Source organism: Pelodiscus sinensis, chromosome 8, assembly GCF_049634645.1.
Source record: "Pelodiscus sinensis isolate JC-2024 chromosome 8, ASM4963464v1, whole genome shotgun sequence".
In the NCBI taxonomy this organism is placed as follows: domain Eukaryota; kingdom Metazoa; phylum Chordata; order Testudines; family Trionychidae; genus Pelodiscus; species Pelodiscus sinensis.
The window spans coordinates 9420548-9437328 of NC_134718.1; the positions used below are offsets into that span (position 1 = coordinate 9420548).

General features: G+C 40.2%; 1 protein-coding gene and 1 long non-coding RNA gene across 9 annotated transcripts in view; one reads left to right on the forward strand and one right to left on the reverse strand.

Annotated features, from left to right (window-relative positions):
- LRMDA (leucine rich melanocyte differentiation associated) overlaps nucleotides 1-16781 on the forward strand; it is an 864979-nt gene that overhangs the window by 805709 nt on the left and 42489 nt on the right. The window lies entirely within an intron of this gene.
- LOC142830362 (uncharacterized) overlaps nucleotides 1-16781 on the reverse strand; it is an 87901-nt gene that overhangs the window by 37613 nt on the left and 33507 nt on the right. For 2 of the 5 annotated variants that reach the window (XR_012905541.1, XR_012905540.1), the window contains one exon: nucleotides 12305-12430. The exons of 2 other annotated variants lie outside the window; for them this stretch is intronic. This is a non-coding gene — a long non-coding RNA (uncharacterized LOC142830362). Of the gene's footprint in view, nucleotides 1-12304; nucleotides 12431-15358; nucleotides 15476-16781 lie in introns of those variants that run through there. One more of the 5 variants, XR_012905543.1, reaches the window with a different exon arrangement.

Here is a 16781-nt window from a genome sequence, read left to right on the forward strand (position 1 = left end):
CTACACATTAAAGAATATTCTGTTCAGGGTATTATGATGGTTGAACTAGAGTTCCTGTCATTAAATTAAGATGATGCAATGGGCATTGAGGAAACTTGGTGAAATGAGGACAATCAATGTAACATAGTAAAATTGGGGTTCAAAATATACAGAAATGACAGAATAGGTGATGCTGGTTGCAGAGCAGTACTGCGTATAAGGGAAAGCATACATTCAAAGTAAAATCTTATAGATTTTTCTTATAGAATCTCTTTAGATAGAAATTCCTTGGTTGAACATTAAGCGTATCACAATAGGAATATACTGCAGAGCACCTGACTAGAATAGTGGTGAAATCTGAGGGAGATGAGAGAGAGCACACAAGATAGATAAATGGAATAGAAATGGGGGGGATTTTAACTATCCTTATATTGGCTGGTATATATCACCTTAGGACACGTCATTTCTAGTCACCATTAATGAATTCGTTTTGGAACAATATGTCCTGGGACACAAAGGGGAAGGCTGTTCTTGATTTAGTTTGAAGGGTCTGCTCCAAGATGTGAATATAGCTAAACTGCTCAGTGATAACATCCATCACTGGATTAAATTTTATATCCTTATAAGGGGAAATACCAAAAAAACCCATCACCATAGCTTGTAACTTCAGAAAAGCATCTCACACAAAAATGAGGAAACTAGTTAAACAGTAACTAAAAGGAGCAATCACAAAGGTGATATGCCTGCAAACTGCCTGGTGACTATTTAAAAATACTGTAAGTGAGTCTCAAAATAAGTTAACCCCCCAAATGTAAAATATAACCGTCAGAGGACCGAAAACAGTGATGTCTACACAGCACAGCAGAAGAGGCTATTAGAGGCAAAATGGCATCCTTTAAAATTGGGTAAGCGTAAGCTAGTGAGGAAAATAGGAGGAAGCATAAACGTCTAATAAGTCGAGTGTAAAGGTATTAGAAAGCAAGCCAAGAAAGAGATTTTGAAGACCATCAAGCTAAGGGCAAAAACACTAACAGCAATTTTTTGAAATGATCAGAAGCAGAAAACCTACCAAATGTTCAGAGGGCATCAACTGAATGATCAAGATGCTGAAGGAGCTTTCTCTAAAGACAAGGCCCTTGCAGAAAAGTCAAATGAATGTCTTGCATCTGTCTGCCCTGCAGAGGATGTGGGGAGATCCCCACATGTGAGTCATTCTTTTTAGGTGACACATCTGAGGAACTGTCCCAGTCTGAAGTGTCCATAAAGGAAAGTTGAGATTCTTATATTATCACAGGAGAATAGGAGTTGAGACTTGAGTTTAAACATGAGATTCCATAAGAATTGGCAACTCTGGGAATATTTCCTTCCATGAGCAATGTGCACAATTGATTGGATACGTTGCCAAGCCTTTGTCATGACAGAGGGGTTGGGGGTTATTGCTTGCTGCTGAACTCTGGACACAATGACCCGGTCACCAGCAAATCCCTCATTTCTAGCAAGTTCAAAGACTGCATTTCCACATATGTTCCATTGTGATCATTTCAAAAAATGTGGTCCCATAAAAAATGTGTGTGCTGATGACTTTTCCAATCTGATTATTTAAGCCAAAAAAGCCTATGTCCTGTAACAGAAGCCTCCTAACATACTCTCTGTGGGGAGTGATATTTCATGGATACCAAAGCATGCCGTCAGCAGACCTAATCTTCAGAAGTATGGTGCTTTGAAGTAACAGAGATGATGCCATAGGTTCTTACACTGCAGCTGCTACTGTGATTATAGAGCAGTGGTAACACGATGAAAAATAAAGATCTATTCCCATACAGGCATGTTCTGGGAACTTTATTAGGGTAAGCCAATGACAAAACTCCCATAGTAGTGGTGGTGATAAACCTTATTTAAGGTTTGATGATGTCTGTGACTTAGCTATCTATCTACTTTAAAAATTATTTTCATTTATTTGTTCAGTTATCATGATGATAAAACTAGGCTCAGTGTAAAGACTCGATTGTAAATGGACATTTTTGATGACATTCATGTTACAGGTTGTTTGTGGCCTGAAACCCAGGTAAAAATTTGAGATCGATAAATAAAAACATGCAAATCAAATATCCTTTGAGACAAATCACTTGATCATTGTCTTCAGTCCACCCCTTCTGGGGCACCTGGCTCTGGCCACTGTTGACAGACAGGCTATTGGGCTAGATGGACCTTTTTTGGTTCTTCTGTTCTTTGCAATGGCACTTTGTTGTTGTTCCAAGGGATTATTACCCAGGAATTTTATGTTTCTTTCTATCCTCTTGGACTTGCAGGATTAGAGCTAGATTGTAGCGAGTTATGTCCCAGGTAATCACCGTCATCAGTGTCTCATTTATTTTCCTGTTCCCCCACTGGCTCCCAGAAGAAAACCGCTTATTTCAGCCCTTTATTGGGTACAAGCTACTTTCCCCCATATGAGTAAGCTGGTGTGAGAGAGGAGGAGGCAGAGTCATTGCTCTGCCTACTTCCTATCTCCCTGCCCAAAGTAGCAAAGTTTTCTGTTTCTACCACTGATTTAAATAAATATGAATGACCATTCTCCCACTCAGCACCAGCCACCAAACAGGGATTTGGCATATTTGTTTGTTATACGTACCCAAGAATTAGCTGAAGTTAGGTTCTTTCCATTTTTAAGTAGCACAAGAGCATCAACTCTTCTCTTATAGCAATGGAGCAATAACTCCTTCAGGTGCCTACCCTTCCTGTGGAGTGACAGGGAGCTGGATATTATTAGTATACCACATAATATAGTGATAGAAATGTAGCCGTGTTAGTCTGGGGTAGTTGAAGCAAAATGCAGGACAATGTAGCACTTTAAAGACTAATAAACCATCTTGTTAGTCTTTAAAGTGCTACATTGTCCTGCATTTTGCTTCCACATAATATAGATTCTGATGCGGTTTCCTTCCGTTTGAAGAGTGTCTTGGCAAATTGTGCTGGCAGTTCAGGGAGAAGCACATTGTCCCTGGTAGGGAGGGGGAGCCAAGGCAAACTCAGAGTCTGCCCGGCAACCAATAGGGAGTGAGAGCCCCTCCCGGGTGTCAGCCGACGGTCAGGGCTACCTATATCTGTCCCTTAAGACCGGCTGAAGTTCTTTTAAATTGTGCTTGGTTCTGTTACAGCAACTGAAGGAGTCAGGTTAAAACTTAAACAGTTACAGGTTTATTTGAGGAAGCTTATAAATCATATGGTTGCAATGGCTATTGTTCTATTTCTTAACTACTAGCAAAATATAGATCTTAAAAATGGTTACAAAGAAGATAAAGATAGAAAAATAGAAATAATGGTACCAAGTAACAGCTTACTCTATGTGTACACTTAAGACAGAGGACCACATCCAGGTACAATTTTTACCCCCTTCTGTGCCTCTCGACTCCAGCATGTCAGGCCAGGGCCGGTCCCTCAATTCCTAGGAAAGACGAAAATACGAGGTGGGCGTCCCCATAGAACCTCGGGAGGTCAAACACCTAACCCGACCAGCAGGTAGAGGGTAGAATGACACTCAAAGTGAGTGTGTGCTGGGCCCATCTTATATACCCATGGGGTCACGTATTTCTCTTTCTTGTCTGTCATGCCAAATGGGGCTGGTCTGTCTTTTGTGAGACCAGTTCTTACAAGGGAGTTGTGAACTTAATTTACCCTTGTAAGAGAGAATTGAGATGATTAAATTTGAAGTACTGGACATTCTTTTCTCAGTGGGAAATTCCTCTTCCAGGGACTGTGTGTGTTCCAATCAACATAGGTGCCAGCCTGACACTTCTTGTAGCCTTGAGCTTAGCTTATTTCCTTAATCGTTACTCAGAGTCAGAAACTCGCATATCCTGGTCAAAGCAGATCAAAGCTTAATGGCTATGCTGATCTTCTTATTGTTCCTTCTCTGCTCTGTATACAGATATCTCAGAGGGCAAGCAAGATTGTTTGAGATGGGGGGGGGGGGGCTGCCTGGCTACACCGGGGAGTTCAGGAGAGGGGAGAAGCCATTTTTTTGGGAGTAAGTTTGGAGCCAGACACGGCAAAAGCTGGGCTGGCTGTGTGGGGAGCTGGTAAGCCCCAGGCCTGCTGGGCTCTAGGGACTCGAGAGCAAGATCCCTCCACTGGGCTTTTCCTTTCTCCACTCCTGATGCCCAGTTTGTAAACTTTGCTGGGAAACTTCCCCAGCCAGGCTGAGTTAGCCCTCCAGCTCCCTAGGTGAGACCAGTCACCACATGGTCAGCTCTGGGCTAGGAGACTACAATTTGGATTTTAGTACAGTTGTGTAATCTGCACCTTGAGCCTTGTACCCCTTTGTGGTGAGGGGAAATCCTGGGATGGAAGCAGCCGGATTCCTGCCTGAAGAGGATCCTCGCTAGCAGAGATCTTGCTAGCCTTCTGCAGTGACTAAGAAGTCCAGAATCATCTCTGAACCAGAGGCTCATTCATGGAGTTTGTGAGTGTACCATCGTTTAGTTAGTCAGGGAATTTGTTTTGGGGACTCCCTACTCCCTGAATGGTGTCCTCAAGCCAGGGAGTAAGGGTTTGGGGATTTTATAACCTGCTGCATATTAAACCTGTGGAGGGATTTACTACCTTATCCCACTTGTGAGTCCTTTGGGCTGTGCTGAACCCCGTCAGCCACACTGCTAAACCACTGCAGAGAAGAATTTCGTGGTCATAGGTCATCAAGGGCCCCAACAAAGTACGTGTACCAGCGGGACACTAATCTTACATTTGCTACATCGAGTCGCGTGACTGGAGCAAGTCACAGGTATTAACAGCGTGGGCACCGGTGAACCTAAAAATAGTGTTTTACCTAGTTATGTTATATTTCTCCTGTTTAATATAATTATTGTGCTGAATACATTGTATGTGTTTGTATTATTTCTTGGAAGTCTCCAACTATCTGGCAAGTAAGTGGGGATTACCCGTGGTTAGAATTTTCCTCCCAAGCTGCCCTAGTGACCCTGCCAGGAAGGAGTGAGCGTGGTGGAGGCACCGCCAAATAAATTCATAGGGAAAAATAAAGAGGATACACCCTGCTAAGTGGGTGGCGGGATCCAGAAGAACCCAGACCTGTCCATCAAAACCTGTAAGCAGATTGGCATTAAAGAAGGTAACCGGGTGGAGAGGGGGCTCTAGACCAGTTATCTAAGAAGGAAGGGTCAGAGGACTCCGGTTCCTCCCCGAGTACCTGCAAGTCTTAATAATCAAACTTGTGTTTGTTTTACATTTCATCCCTCTCTGAAAGAAACATTCTACTCTCTCTAATTAGATTGACGACAGCATCAGACCGATATGAGGTTGCTGATGACTTCATAGTCATGACTTGATTTGATTTTATGACAGTGTTCCTCAGCTCCTTCACTCTAGATTTCATGATTGTTGTTGTAAATTGTCTATTCTAAATTGTTGTTGTAAATTGTCTATAAGATCCTGGTGTCTTAGAAATGTAGGGTTGTGGGGTTTTTTTTTTTTTGGTAGTAGTTTACCTCAGATCCAATAACTAAGGGTATATCTATACAACCGGGCTTAACTTGAAAAAAGCTATGCAAATTGTGCTAAGTCAATTGCATGGCTTATTTCAAAATATTTTATTTTGAAATTGGGAGCGTCTAAACAGCACTTATTTTGAAATAAAGCACTCTTCCTCTCAGTTCCCTTACTCCTCATACTGTGGGGGCTACAGAAGTTGGAGTACAAGTGGCCCCCAACTTGAGACTTGATCGGTTCCTAGGGAAGTGTCGTAAGTTGGGGGCATCGAAACTCGAACCCTCATTGACGATAGGTGCCGTGTGCCATCATAAATGCGGGCCGAGAATGTAAGTCAAGGGTTTTCAACCCATTCCGCATTTACAAAAATGGTCGTGTGTGTGGGGGATCGCAAGTCAGGCTTGCATAATGCGGGAGTTTCCAGTAAACAGTCCTCCATCTTGACAGTATTTCAACATTATTTCAAAATCACTGACTGCTGTGTAGACACGGACTAAGTTATTTCGAAATAACGTTGCTGTGTAGATGTACCCTAAGGGTGTGTCTAGACTACAGGGTTTTTTCAAAAAAAGTGGCCTTTTTTTTTTTGAAAAAACTTTCCCTGCATCTAGACTGCTGCCATGTTCTTTCGAAAGTAAATTGAAAGAAAGCAGCAATTTTTCCAACTGTGGAAAACCTCATTTTACGAGGAAGAATGCCTTTTTTTTGAAAGTGCTCTTTTGAAAAAAGGCGCTATGTAATGCAAACTGTGCTTTTTCAAAAGAGAGCATCAAGACTACCTGGGTGCTCTCTTCTGAAAAAGCGGCTCACTTTTTCGAAAGTACTGGCTGTAGTCTAGACACTCTCTTTCAAAAGAGGCTTGTAGTCTAGACATACCCAAAGTTACTTTTAGTGTTCCAGGAACTAGGAAGGCTGCCATATGCATTTGCCTGCTCTATAAAAAATTATGCTTTTTCTTGCAAGTTGGAGGCACTATCAGCACCAGAAAGATCAAGCTGGGGGAAATGGGTTTACCACACTCAGGCTACGTCTACATTGCAGGGTTTTATCAGAAAAAGATCCATTAAATGTGAACCTCAATTTGCATACCTTTTTTTATTGTTCTTTTGGAAGGGGCTTTTCTGACATTAGGCCCATGTATGTTTCCTTTTTGGGAGCTGGGTGGGATGGAAGATGTTGATGAGAGGGTGGGAAGCTTACTTGTTTTTCCACCTTCCAAACCAGGTTACTTGTATATCATGTTCCCAACCCAAATTTCCTCTGGTCTTATCAGGGAAAGCAGTGGATCTGTAAGCCAGACACTAGATTGGTAGTTACAAATGAAGTGAACAAGCTAGCTCAATCTCTTTTCCACAGAGGCTTCCTAATAGCAGATCATGGAAGTAACGTGAGATTAGTGTACACTTTTAGGTTTCTCTTACAAAAGCCTTTTGTATAAGCCCAGAAGAGACCATTTCATCTCTACTTTTCTTTAAGTATTGTGCAGTTTCCAAAAAAGATGGTTGGTCAGATAATATACTTAGATCATATTTAGTATGCATTTGAAATCCAGTGCTAGGAAGGGGTTGCAAAAAAGATAGTATGGATTTTATTGAGTTCCAGGTTAAAGTTCTGACTGCTAGAATAAATCTTTGGAGTATGAGCCAAAGGATCGGACATTTAATATTGTTTGCGTTTCCAATATAAATCAGTCTTGAGACTCCTCTCTGTGTTTAGTTACATGTAAACATTTAGATGAGCATAAAAGAACTTATTGATAGTCCCCACACAGAACGGTTTATTGATACTTTTGTCAGATTTCATAATATTCATCCTGCTGATAGCTCCATTGTTTTGGTTTGGAGCCAAAAATACAGCTTAGGAAACTGAAGGAAAAAATGAGAGATTTCTAGTCTTGCACAATCTTGGGTGCTTGTAAAACCACATTTTTAGAAGCAATAGGTATATCTAATAACTTTGCCTCCTGCAGAATGCTCTTGCATGAGAGTGGTGTTCCACAGTCTCTGCTAGGTGCATCCCTGCAAGGAAGCGCTAAGAAGTGTCACCTGTCGATTGTAACAACTAGTGCAGCAGTACTTCACACAGATATGATTAAACCATGCAGTCCTCAAAGCAGTTTAGCATCACTCCTTTCAACTCCTCTGAAAGATCTCAGCCTTGGTGTGTTGTGCAAGGCCTGGTCCTGCAAGCTGCTCCGCGTGGGCCCATTAGAATCCTAGACCGATGTGAATCCATGCTGAAGAAATTGCAGCTGTGTGTAGGTGCAGGCATCAGCTAGTATCTAAGAGTTTGCATTTTATCCTGACAAACATGCCCTCCCAAATACATGCCTGGACCTTGCGATACATATGGAAGTCGCAATCATCCAGTCCTGTTAGTTTCACTTGAAAACTCACTTTGAGAAGGTTTTCGCCTAGAGAAATGTAAAATTGTTAGTTGCACCTGCAGCAAAAAAAAGGAGAAATTACAGGTGGCTGACAAGCTTTATCGTCCCTGTGTTGAGCAGGTAGCAATCACTATGGCGTTCTGAGAGGATAATTTTAGCAAGTAAATATACTTGGATTCAGTGAAGAAATGAACAACGTTCTCTCAACTCTGTTTGGCTCTCAATGCAGCATTTGAACGGGAGTTTGGATCTCACAAAATTTCACTGGCATAGCAATAAATCTCTGACCTTGCAAATGCTTATACATCTCTTTAGTTTTAGGCTCGTGAACAGGTATCCTATACAACTCTCCAGGACTGCGTGTATGCATAGAGTTAAGCATTTAGCGTATGTGCTTTCAAGACCAGAGCCTAATTTCATAAAGGAGCAGAATTCCCCTCTACTGGTAAATCACATTAAAAAGGGAGATCCCTGTTCTTGCTGACATTTCCTGTAATTAGGTGCTCTGACCTGTGTATTTGCATATATGTATTTTCCAAAAATATCCTATTACTGTCTCATTCAGGGTGTATTGGCCACACTAGAATCACACTGTATAAGCAGTAGTAGCAGTAGCATGAAATGTTAATAAACGCAGTATTTTGCCCTCAGTACTATATTGTTCTGCCCCAATATACAAAACCTCTAATTAGTGCATCCAGAGAAGCGTTAAATGGATTTCATGCTGTTTAATAAATGCAGTACATGTGTTCATGCTATTGCAAAACGATGGAGACGATGTTCCCAGTGTGTCTTTCCACTGTTTTTGTTGCAATTAAGGTGCAGTTTGCCTTGTGTGTGTCTTCCTTGAGAAGGCTCAGTAACTTTTTGCTCATCAAATCTTCCTATTCATTGTTATGCTCTATTTGTTTTGGTGCTATTGCATAATGGTATTGAAATAGTCGCTTAATGCTTGCCTTTACTAGTTACTTCACAATTGGTGGGTGGGGGCGATATTTGCTCTAGGCTATGCCATGGTATGAATGCTCAATGACTCTGGGCTTCCACAAACCTTCCTCCTTAGCTTCCGTCTCATAGCTAATGGCTAAGAAGAAAATGTTGAACTGTGACATCCACACCCCTGAACTTTTCATTCTTTTGCGCTCTTATTAAACTGCAAGGCTTTTTTTTTCTCATGGCTGCCATTAGAGTCAGATTTCCACAGCCATAATGGTGTTTTGTTCCTGATAGCCTCCCTCTCATGTGCTTGACTTGGATGAAAGTATATGCAATGCAGACCTTGTAGATTTCATACCCTTGAGACCAAGGGGAAGAATACTCAGGGAAAGATAAGGAGGCTCTCATTTTGCCAGCTCTTGTCTTGACCAATAGGAACCCTCAAGACTTCCTGGTGAATTAAGGAGAGTTCTGCAGTGTCGAGTTGATTGGTGGTCAGTGTGGGACTGAAGATGGTTTCCGTACACCGACAAGGGCTTCTCTTTAGCTTTCACTAAATGCATTCCATATGTTTAAATGATCTGATTAAGTTTTTAGGGAAACAACACGTTATAGGCAACCATATAATTTTACATAATATTTTACACTTCTGTAACATCTTCAGCGATAACTAAGGGTTTTACAAGTATTAGTGCATTAATCTTCACGGTACGCCTAGCGCTTACTTAAGTATCACTATCATCTCTCTTTAGGAGTGGTATAAATTGAAGCACAGAGGAGGTGTGAAGTAGTCAGTCACAGATCCTGATTTCCACTGCCCTTCTCTGACCATTGCACAGGACTTCTCAATCATTGGCACCCCAGCAGCTAATGGGGAAGTGGAGGGTGGAGAGGAGAGTCATACAGTCACTACTGCGCATAGTGATCTTTTTGGAATAGGCACTCATCTGCTTTACAATCTCTCTAAAGGTCACTAACAAAGAATGTACCTAAAAGAAGCATAAGAACAACTTGAGATTGTGGGCACAGTACTGTCATTGTACTTTCAGGTACAATGTGTGTAGTGTGGAAACCTTCTTGGGTAGCATTCACCAGCATCTTGTAGAGTAGTTCGCCTTCTTATGACAGTATACATCTGTGTTTTGTAGTCTATGTCTTTAATTATAGTGTGCAAAATTCCCAGCCTCAAAACTCACTGACTCCTTATGTTTGCATTACTTCAGAAATGCTGAAATGAAGAAACGCTCCTACCGGAACCAAAAGCTTAACATTTTAAAAAAAAGCCCAGGCAATGTGAGAAAACACTTAATCAAGTCTGGAGCCAGATTGTGTCCTTACATTTATTATTATATCCTAGCCCACCAAACCGCACAAATGGGAATGTGAATCTGACGGTTACTGAGTTACTTAGTGAGTTTTCCAAATGTTATATAATTAAAGAAACACCTGTGCTCCATCCAAATAATTTCATGCTGATCTTCTGTGAAAATGTTGTGCTCAATAACCTTAAAAATGTCTCATTTCTTAAGCCCGTTGGAGGTTGCACACAGAGCGGCAGTATATAACGCATGAGAGATCTTACTTCAAGACCTCTTAAAGGTCCCTTAAGATTGATTTACTAGTGTTCCACTCTGTCTCTTAGTCTCTGCACTTATGCTTAGCCCATTTCAAATGGGGCAAAATAGGTTTTAGGGCTGCTTTTGATTTCTGAAGACTTGTGGACTTAGCCTTTAATTTCTTCAGCCAACAGAGGTTTTGAAAGGGGCCAGAGGTCATATATTCATTCCCAGGAAGAGGCAAAATGTTCTGATTGGTCAAGATTGGCCACCAAATTAAAAGGTGTAAACCTCTTACTTTAAAGACAGTACTGTTTATACTACATCTGGAAGTTGTAGTCTCTTATCAGGAATTTGGTGTCAATCTTCAGTGTTCCCCGGAGGGCATGAAAAACCTCCTTACCGGAGGTTAGGGAGAAAGGAAAAAATGACATTAATATAATTTTGTTAAGACTACAAAGAAGCTGTGAAAGTTTGAAGGGGGGGAAAACCCCACATGATAGAAATAAGATCCAAGTGGGGATTGGAACATGCTCAAAAAGCAGGAAAGAGGGATTGAGATAAATCAAAAAAGTAAAGCTGTTTGTTTGAATGGGACTTTTCCTGTTTCTAAATTATATGAAGTTCTTAAATTGCAGTTCTGAACTCGCAAGCTTCTCCCATTGGAACCAAATGCCCTGCCGTCAAGTCCCAGGTAACACCACATGAGAGGGTAGAAGTATAACAGCAAGGGGTATGATGGCAGTTCTTTATTTATCATGCATTCATCCCACTGTGCACAGAGTGGTGCATTTGTTATAGATTTTTAATTTTACCAGCAGCTTTCTAAGTATTTAAGCAGGTGAGTAGTTGTATGTAAGGTGACATATGAAAGGATAAATTAGAAAAGGACACCGAGGTTTCATAGCAACTAAGGAGGTCTCTCCATGGTTGATGAAAGTGCTAGCTATGGAGGGTGGGGGATGGGATGAAGTTATGGCCCCCATATCACAATACACACAGTTTCTCTGTGTCATCTGGAATGAATCATAGTTTCAATGTAGTCCTTTCTGTTACCAAAAAAAAAAAAAAATAGCCACAGAATCAGCATTGTTGTTACTAGATAGTTAGTAAACGTGCAGACATGCTAAGACTACATCTCCACTTGCAGAAAGATTGATGCTGTAGTGGTCAATCTTCTGTCATTTGATTTAGCGGGTCTAGTAAAGACCCACTAAATCAAACGCTGAAAGTGCCCCTGTTGCAAAGAGTAGGATTTCTGATGTCAAGTAGGAAGGGAAGTCAGTGAGAATATTTCTTCCATCGACCTCCCACTGTGAGGACAGGACCAAAGCTTGACTTAAGGTACATCTACATTATGTAGCTGGAATTGCATATCTTAAGCTGAACTTCCCCAGTAGTGTGAGCCTGGCCTGAGGGACTGAAATAACGGGAATATGAGCAGATCATTTAATTTCTCAGTCACTAATTTAGTCCCAACTTAGTCTTGGTACTGACTGAATATCACCATCATCAAATGTTGTTGAACTGTCACATATGATATGAGTAGGGGTATTGGTCCAGTTCCCAGTAGATAGGTATTGACATCAAGATATCCTCACCACAAAAAATCCCCCTACTAGAAAAGTTTGATCATGAGCATAGCAATAAGCCAAGGATTGAATAGCTCAGAAAACGATTCTATAGTCCTTCCTGCTAAAGGGAATACCTTCCAGTTCAAAATGGAAGTCTGTTGGAAAACAGCCCTCATGTATGTAGGTTTGGTTTGTAAAATATGAATCCAGCAAAAATTTCTGGGCATATTTACATTATCCCAAATCTGCCAGGAATAAAAAATGACAAAACTCAGTTTAAAAAAGCTCTCTCAAGCCCTGACAGTAAGTTCACCCTACTCCTCCTTCTTGCTTAGGAAAGGTCTTGCAACATGTAACACCCTGAAAGGTAAAAAACATGGACTTTGCTGGATCAAAATGTGGAAGTGAGTTCCCCGAGAGTCGCCTGCTTCTTAGATTTCAGCTCGAGGGATGTTTTGCTTGATTTTTGCAGCCGATCTCAGTTGTTGGAAAAGAGCCTATGAAGAGAGAGACCGAGAGAAAATCCTCAGTCCTATATTGAAATTTGCACATTTCCATGGGTGTCACTGAGGGCTGTGCACAGGTGTAGCAGTCTGCTCTCATAGACTACTGAACAGGATCAGGCCCCCTCAAAGCCAGTGCCCAAATCACATGTAGTTTTATAGATTCAATCAGTGCATTTAAGAGAACCCGGAACCAAATGAGCAACCAATGAAATCTACGAAGTGCACGTGCTGTCTATTCCATGTGATCAAGTGCACAGCTACGTGCCATACTAGCTCAAGTTTCTGAGTGGTCTTCAAGGATAGTCTCATGTAGAGCATGCTGAAGTAGTGCTGTCCTGAAGTAATAACAGCATGAAGTGTACAAGGATAACATCTTCTAGCCTGACATAGATGGAGGGTGGGGAGAAGAATCCATCCGCAAGCAAAGATCCAGAAAGAAATTTAGAATTCACATCTCATTAGCAGTAGGCAAACTATAACCACTCAACAGTGGGGAAAAGTCAGTACATCCACCATTTTCTTTAGATGACTCTCCAATACCATCAACCTTCCTCCACCTATAATGTACTTTGCCTGCAGGGGTAGACAACCGTATTATCCAAGGCTATTGAAGTCTGGTACTTTTTACCAGCTCTACATTTCCCTAAGAGAATTCAGTGTCTTCCCAGACCATGGGTCGCTGACTGTTCCTGGTTTTTTCATGTCTTTCTTGGCTCTCTCTAATTTAGCTTGATTCATGGGAAAATATCAAGAGCGAGCCCAGGTCTTGCATTACAGACCATCTCAAAGGTCTCAGTGTGAATGTTAGCTTTTAAAATCAGCGTGACACTAATTGTATTTAGTGAGGAAGAACATTTTAACTGTCGACTTACAATTTCCTTCTCCTTAATTTTGAAACGGCTCGGCAATGTTTGCCTGAGTCGCTCTGCCTTATTTAAGTGAAGGAATGTGTGACCGGTCAGCTTTTCTACTTCTGTCATCGCAATCTTTTTTTTGGCAACGCACTTTAATATCATACATGCTGAGGCTGTGAGGTCACAAGAGATATCCATAACTTGGTTGTGTTATAAAAATATCTTATACACTTCATATGGCTTCCTCCTGTGACTTGACCCTCAAAATGGGACATCTTTTAGGCTTGCCCTGCCTAATCAAGAAACAAGGATTTTTAGGCCTAACCTAAGGCTTTAACTTTCCTGATTTCACTTCATTTCCTTTTAATTCTCTTCCCTCCCAATGGATAGGCAACAAGTTAGGATTGCTTGCCTTATTGTTCACTAGTGCCATATCAACCTCCCTCAGTATCATTATTAATTCGGTTACTGAAGTCAGCCGAGCTCAGGGTTATGCCATTGTGTGTTCATGTGGTAAAACGCAGCCACTGTCCCAAAAGAGCTTATGTCCTAAAAATGCAAGATAGAAGGAAGGGAGAAAAGAAGGGATAATATCCTTATTAAGTGTGAGAGGTGAGGCCATTGAAAACTCCCTTTTTGCTTTTGAAAACCTCTCTCCTAGGGATAAAGTGGTTTACTCAAGGTCTCTCAAAATCTGTGACAGGCATGGCATCAAGCCAAAATCTCCTGTAGTCTAGTACAGCTACAGACCCACATATAGCTTATTTCACACATACATTGAGGAATACGATACACAGTTACAGAGGCAACATCATGCTTCCCTATTGTAGCTGAAAGCATCACTTCATTGATGCATTGCTTCTCTTGCCATGCTGCATGGGAAAAGGCTGAGACTAAAATCTGAAACTCAGATCATCCCCATAGTGGCTCAATTCTCTAATGCTTTATAGCAGTTTAAAGACATACATTTGGATTTACAGCTTGTGTAAATTGGCATAGGTCAAGTGAAGTCAATGAAATTGTGTTTGCTTACACCACTTTACTTACTTGCTCATTTATGTCAAAGATCTGGTGCATAACATCCATGAGTGCCAACACACTATCACCATTTTCAAAAATGGATGGCGACACTTGAACTCCTGTTATAGGCGAGCTCTCTCTTTCTCTCTCAATACAAATGGTAGAGCAGGATAAGTGGAACTATTTTCTGTGGGCGACTGCCATTTCAAAGTGACATTCTCCATGCAATAATATCAATTTCACTGACATTTTTATTTGGGAGAAAACAAGAAAAAATGGTAGTTTTCAAAGTATCAAGTTTTGAGTTCCCATTTTGGAAATGCTTTTTCCATTTGAATATTTTTATATTTTAGTTTCTATTATAATGCAGTGTATAAAATAATTTAAAAAGTGAAATCGGGATGAAAGGTGCCACAGGATATTATTTTCAGAAGTTTCCTTTTGCAGAGAATGTCACAATATATGGGTTCCATTCCTAATTGGAACAAAGACAAATTTCAGAATCTTGAAAGTCTTCTAAAAAAGGCATGTGCATTCTCTGTGCAGCCACAGCAACTAATTGGTGCGCAAGAATACGTGGCATAGTTATGGGGTTTTGTAGGACCAATGAAACTTGTCTACAGTAAATGGCTCCCTCAACTAGCTCTTAATATCAGCTGTCAGCCATACATGATTGGGAACTGGAGGATATAGCGTTTTTGAAAGTCATTTGGGTGACCAAATAAAGATTTAGGAAGGTCTAAGTCAATGAAAGCTGCTGGATGTCAAGCAAAGAATGTAATGACCAAGTTTTAAGCAGACATTTTTTAAACTGTTGGGTTAAGTATTTATATCCTCTGCACTAATGGTGAATAAAGAAAATACTATGTTGGATTATTTAATGAGTAGCTTGTCAAAGAACTGATTTTGAGAGCATCAGAATAATAGAGAGATGGACACTTCCACAAAATTAATATCCTGTAAGGGTCACCATTAAATAATCAACATTTGAAAACACTTATCTCAAAGTGGTATCTGTGAAAACTGTTTCTTCTATGGTTGTAATAAGAACTTCATTTTGTCTTACATACCATTTCTCTGATAACTGTAGGTGAATGTTGACTTTTCAGTGGTGACTGTTATAGTCCAGTCTACCAACACCGTTTAATAAAAATAATGGAACCTGTGAAAGGAATTGGCCTTTTTTGTGGAGTGAGTTCATGTATCTGACATACATTTTACTCTGTTCAAAAATACAGACTGGATCCCAGGTGTTGACAATGTTATGCAGAGTGCATTTCTTAGACAATGCACTTGTTATTTGGAGGACAGATATGATTTATGGCTCCCAGAGTCTTGGTCTATTGTAACTTCCATGTAGAAAGAAAAGGGCACTGATGTAAGTATCAGAGAGAGAGTGAGAAAAGACTGGAATAAAAAAGGGGAAAAATTTGAAGTGCAAAAGGTGAGAATTATTATTTAAACGTAAGGCTGTAACAAATGGATTTTTAAAGTGAAACCAAACTGTCCCTTTAAGAGAACAGTTAGCAAAGATTGAGACAGTAAAACATTTGTGAATTCCTTTACACCTTTGGCTGAGAGGTTGTTCATTGGCCTATGAAATGTGAACATGTTTTCAACGGACCTGACAAAAATGTGTTTTTCCAAATAAGCCAGATTTATCTAATGTTCAGAGTTACACACAAGACCATTATATGTATATGTACTTCACTATTCTGGAAACCACAAAGTTTAAACCAGGTGGAAAGCAGTTGTGGCACAAAAAAATGCCCTGTAAATTTCAAATGGCTGTTGGTTTTCAATTCCTTTTTTGTTTCTGGAATTAAAATTAAACTCTTCTAATTAAAAATCCATATAATAATATAAATGACAGTTTTATTTTTTGTTTTGGCCATGAGATTCTGACACATATTCAATAGTTTCCAGTCTTAGGACTGAGATGCAAGTGTACATTTTAAAGGTGTGCTTCATGCGTGTTGCAACAGAGGTGTTTTAGTGTAGTTCAGATATAGCCTATTTCCCTTTTCTCAAAGATAACGTTTGTTATCGTATTTTATTGAACATAAAGAAAATATTTCTGTAATCTTGCACTTTTTGCATTTAGTTGCAGAAGATAGTGATAGGTTTTTTTATCCAGCTAAGTAAATTGATAAATACAGCTGATTCAGAACATTTACATAATCTTTCCAATGTCAACAGTCAATTTAAATTATCCTAACTTTATACTGAATCTCCAAAATCCAATTACCAGCTAATAATAATTGTCAGTTTTACTCTAAACCTTTAATGATAGGTCACAAGGGATGTTGTACCAGAAGGATTAAATCGTTGTAGACTATAGCTATGCCCAGCCTTAAATTACCAGCCTCTTATCTCATGGTAACAGAGCTACTATATGTTTTGTCGCCATTTTTGCTAAATAGAATAAATGTCATCAAAATTAATTTCATCTCTGTTAAATTAGCTGC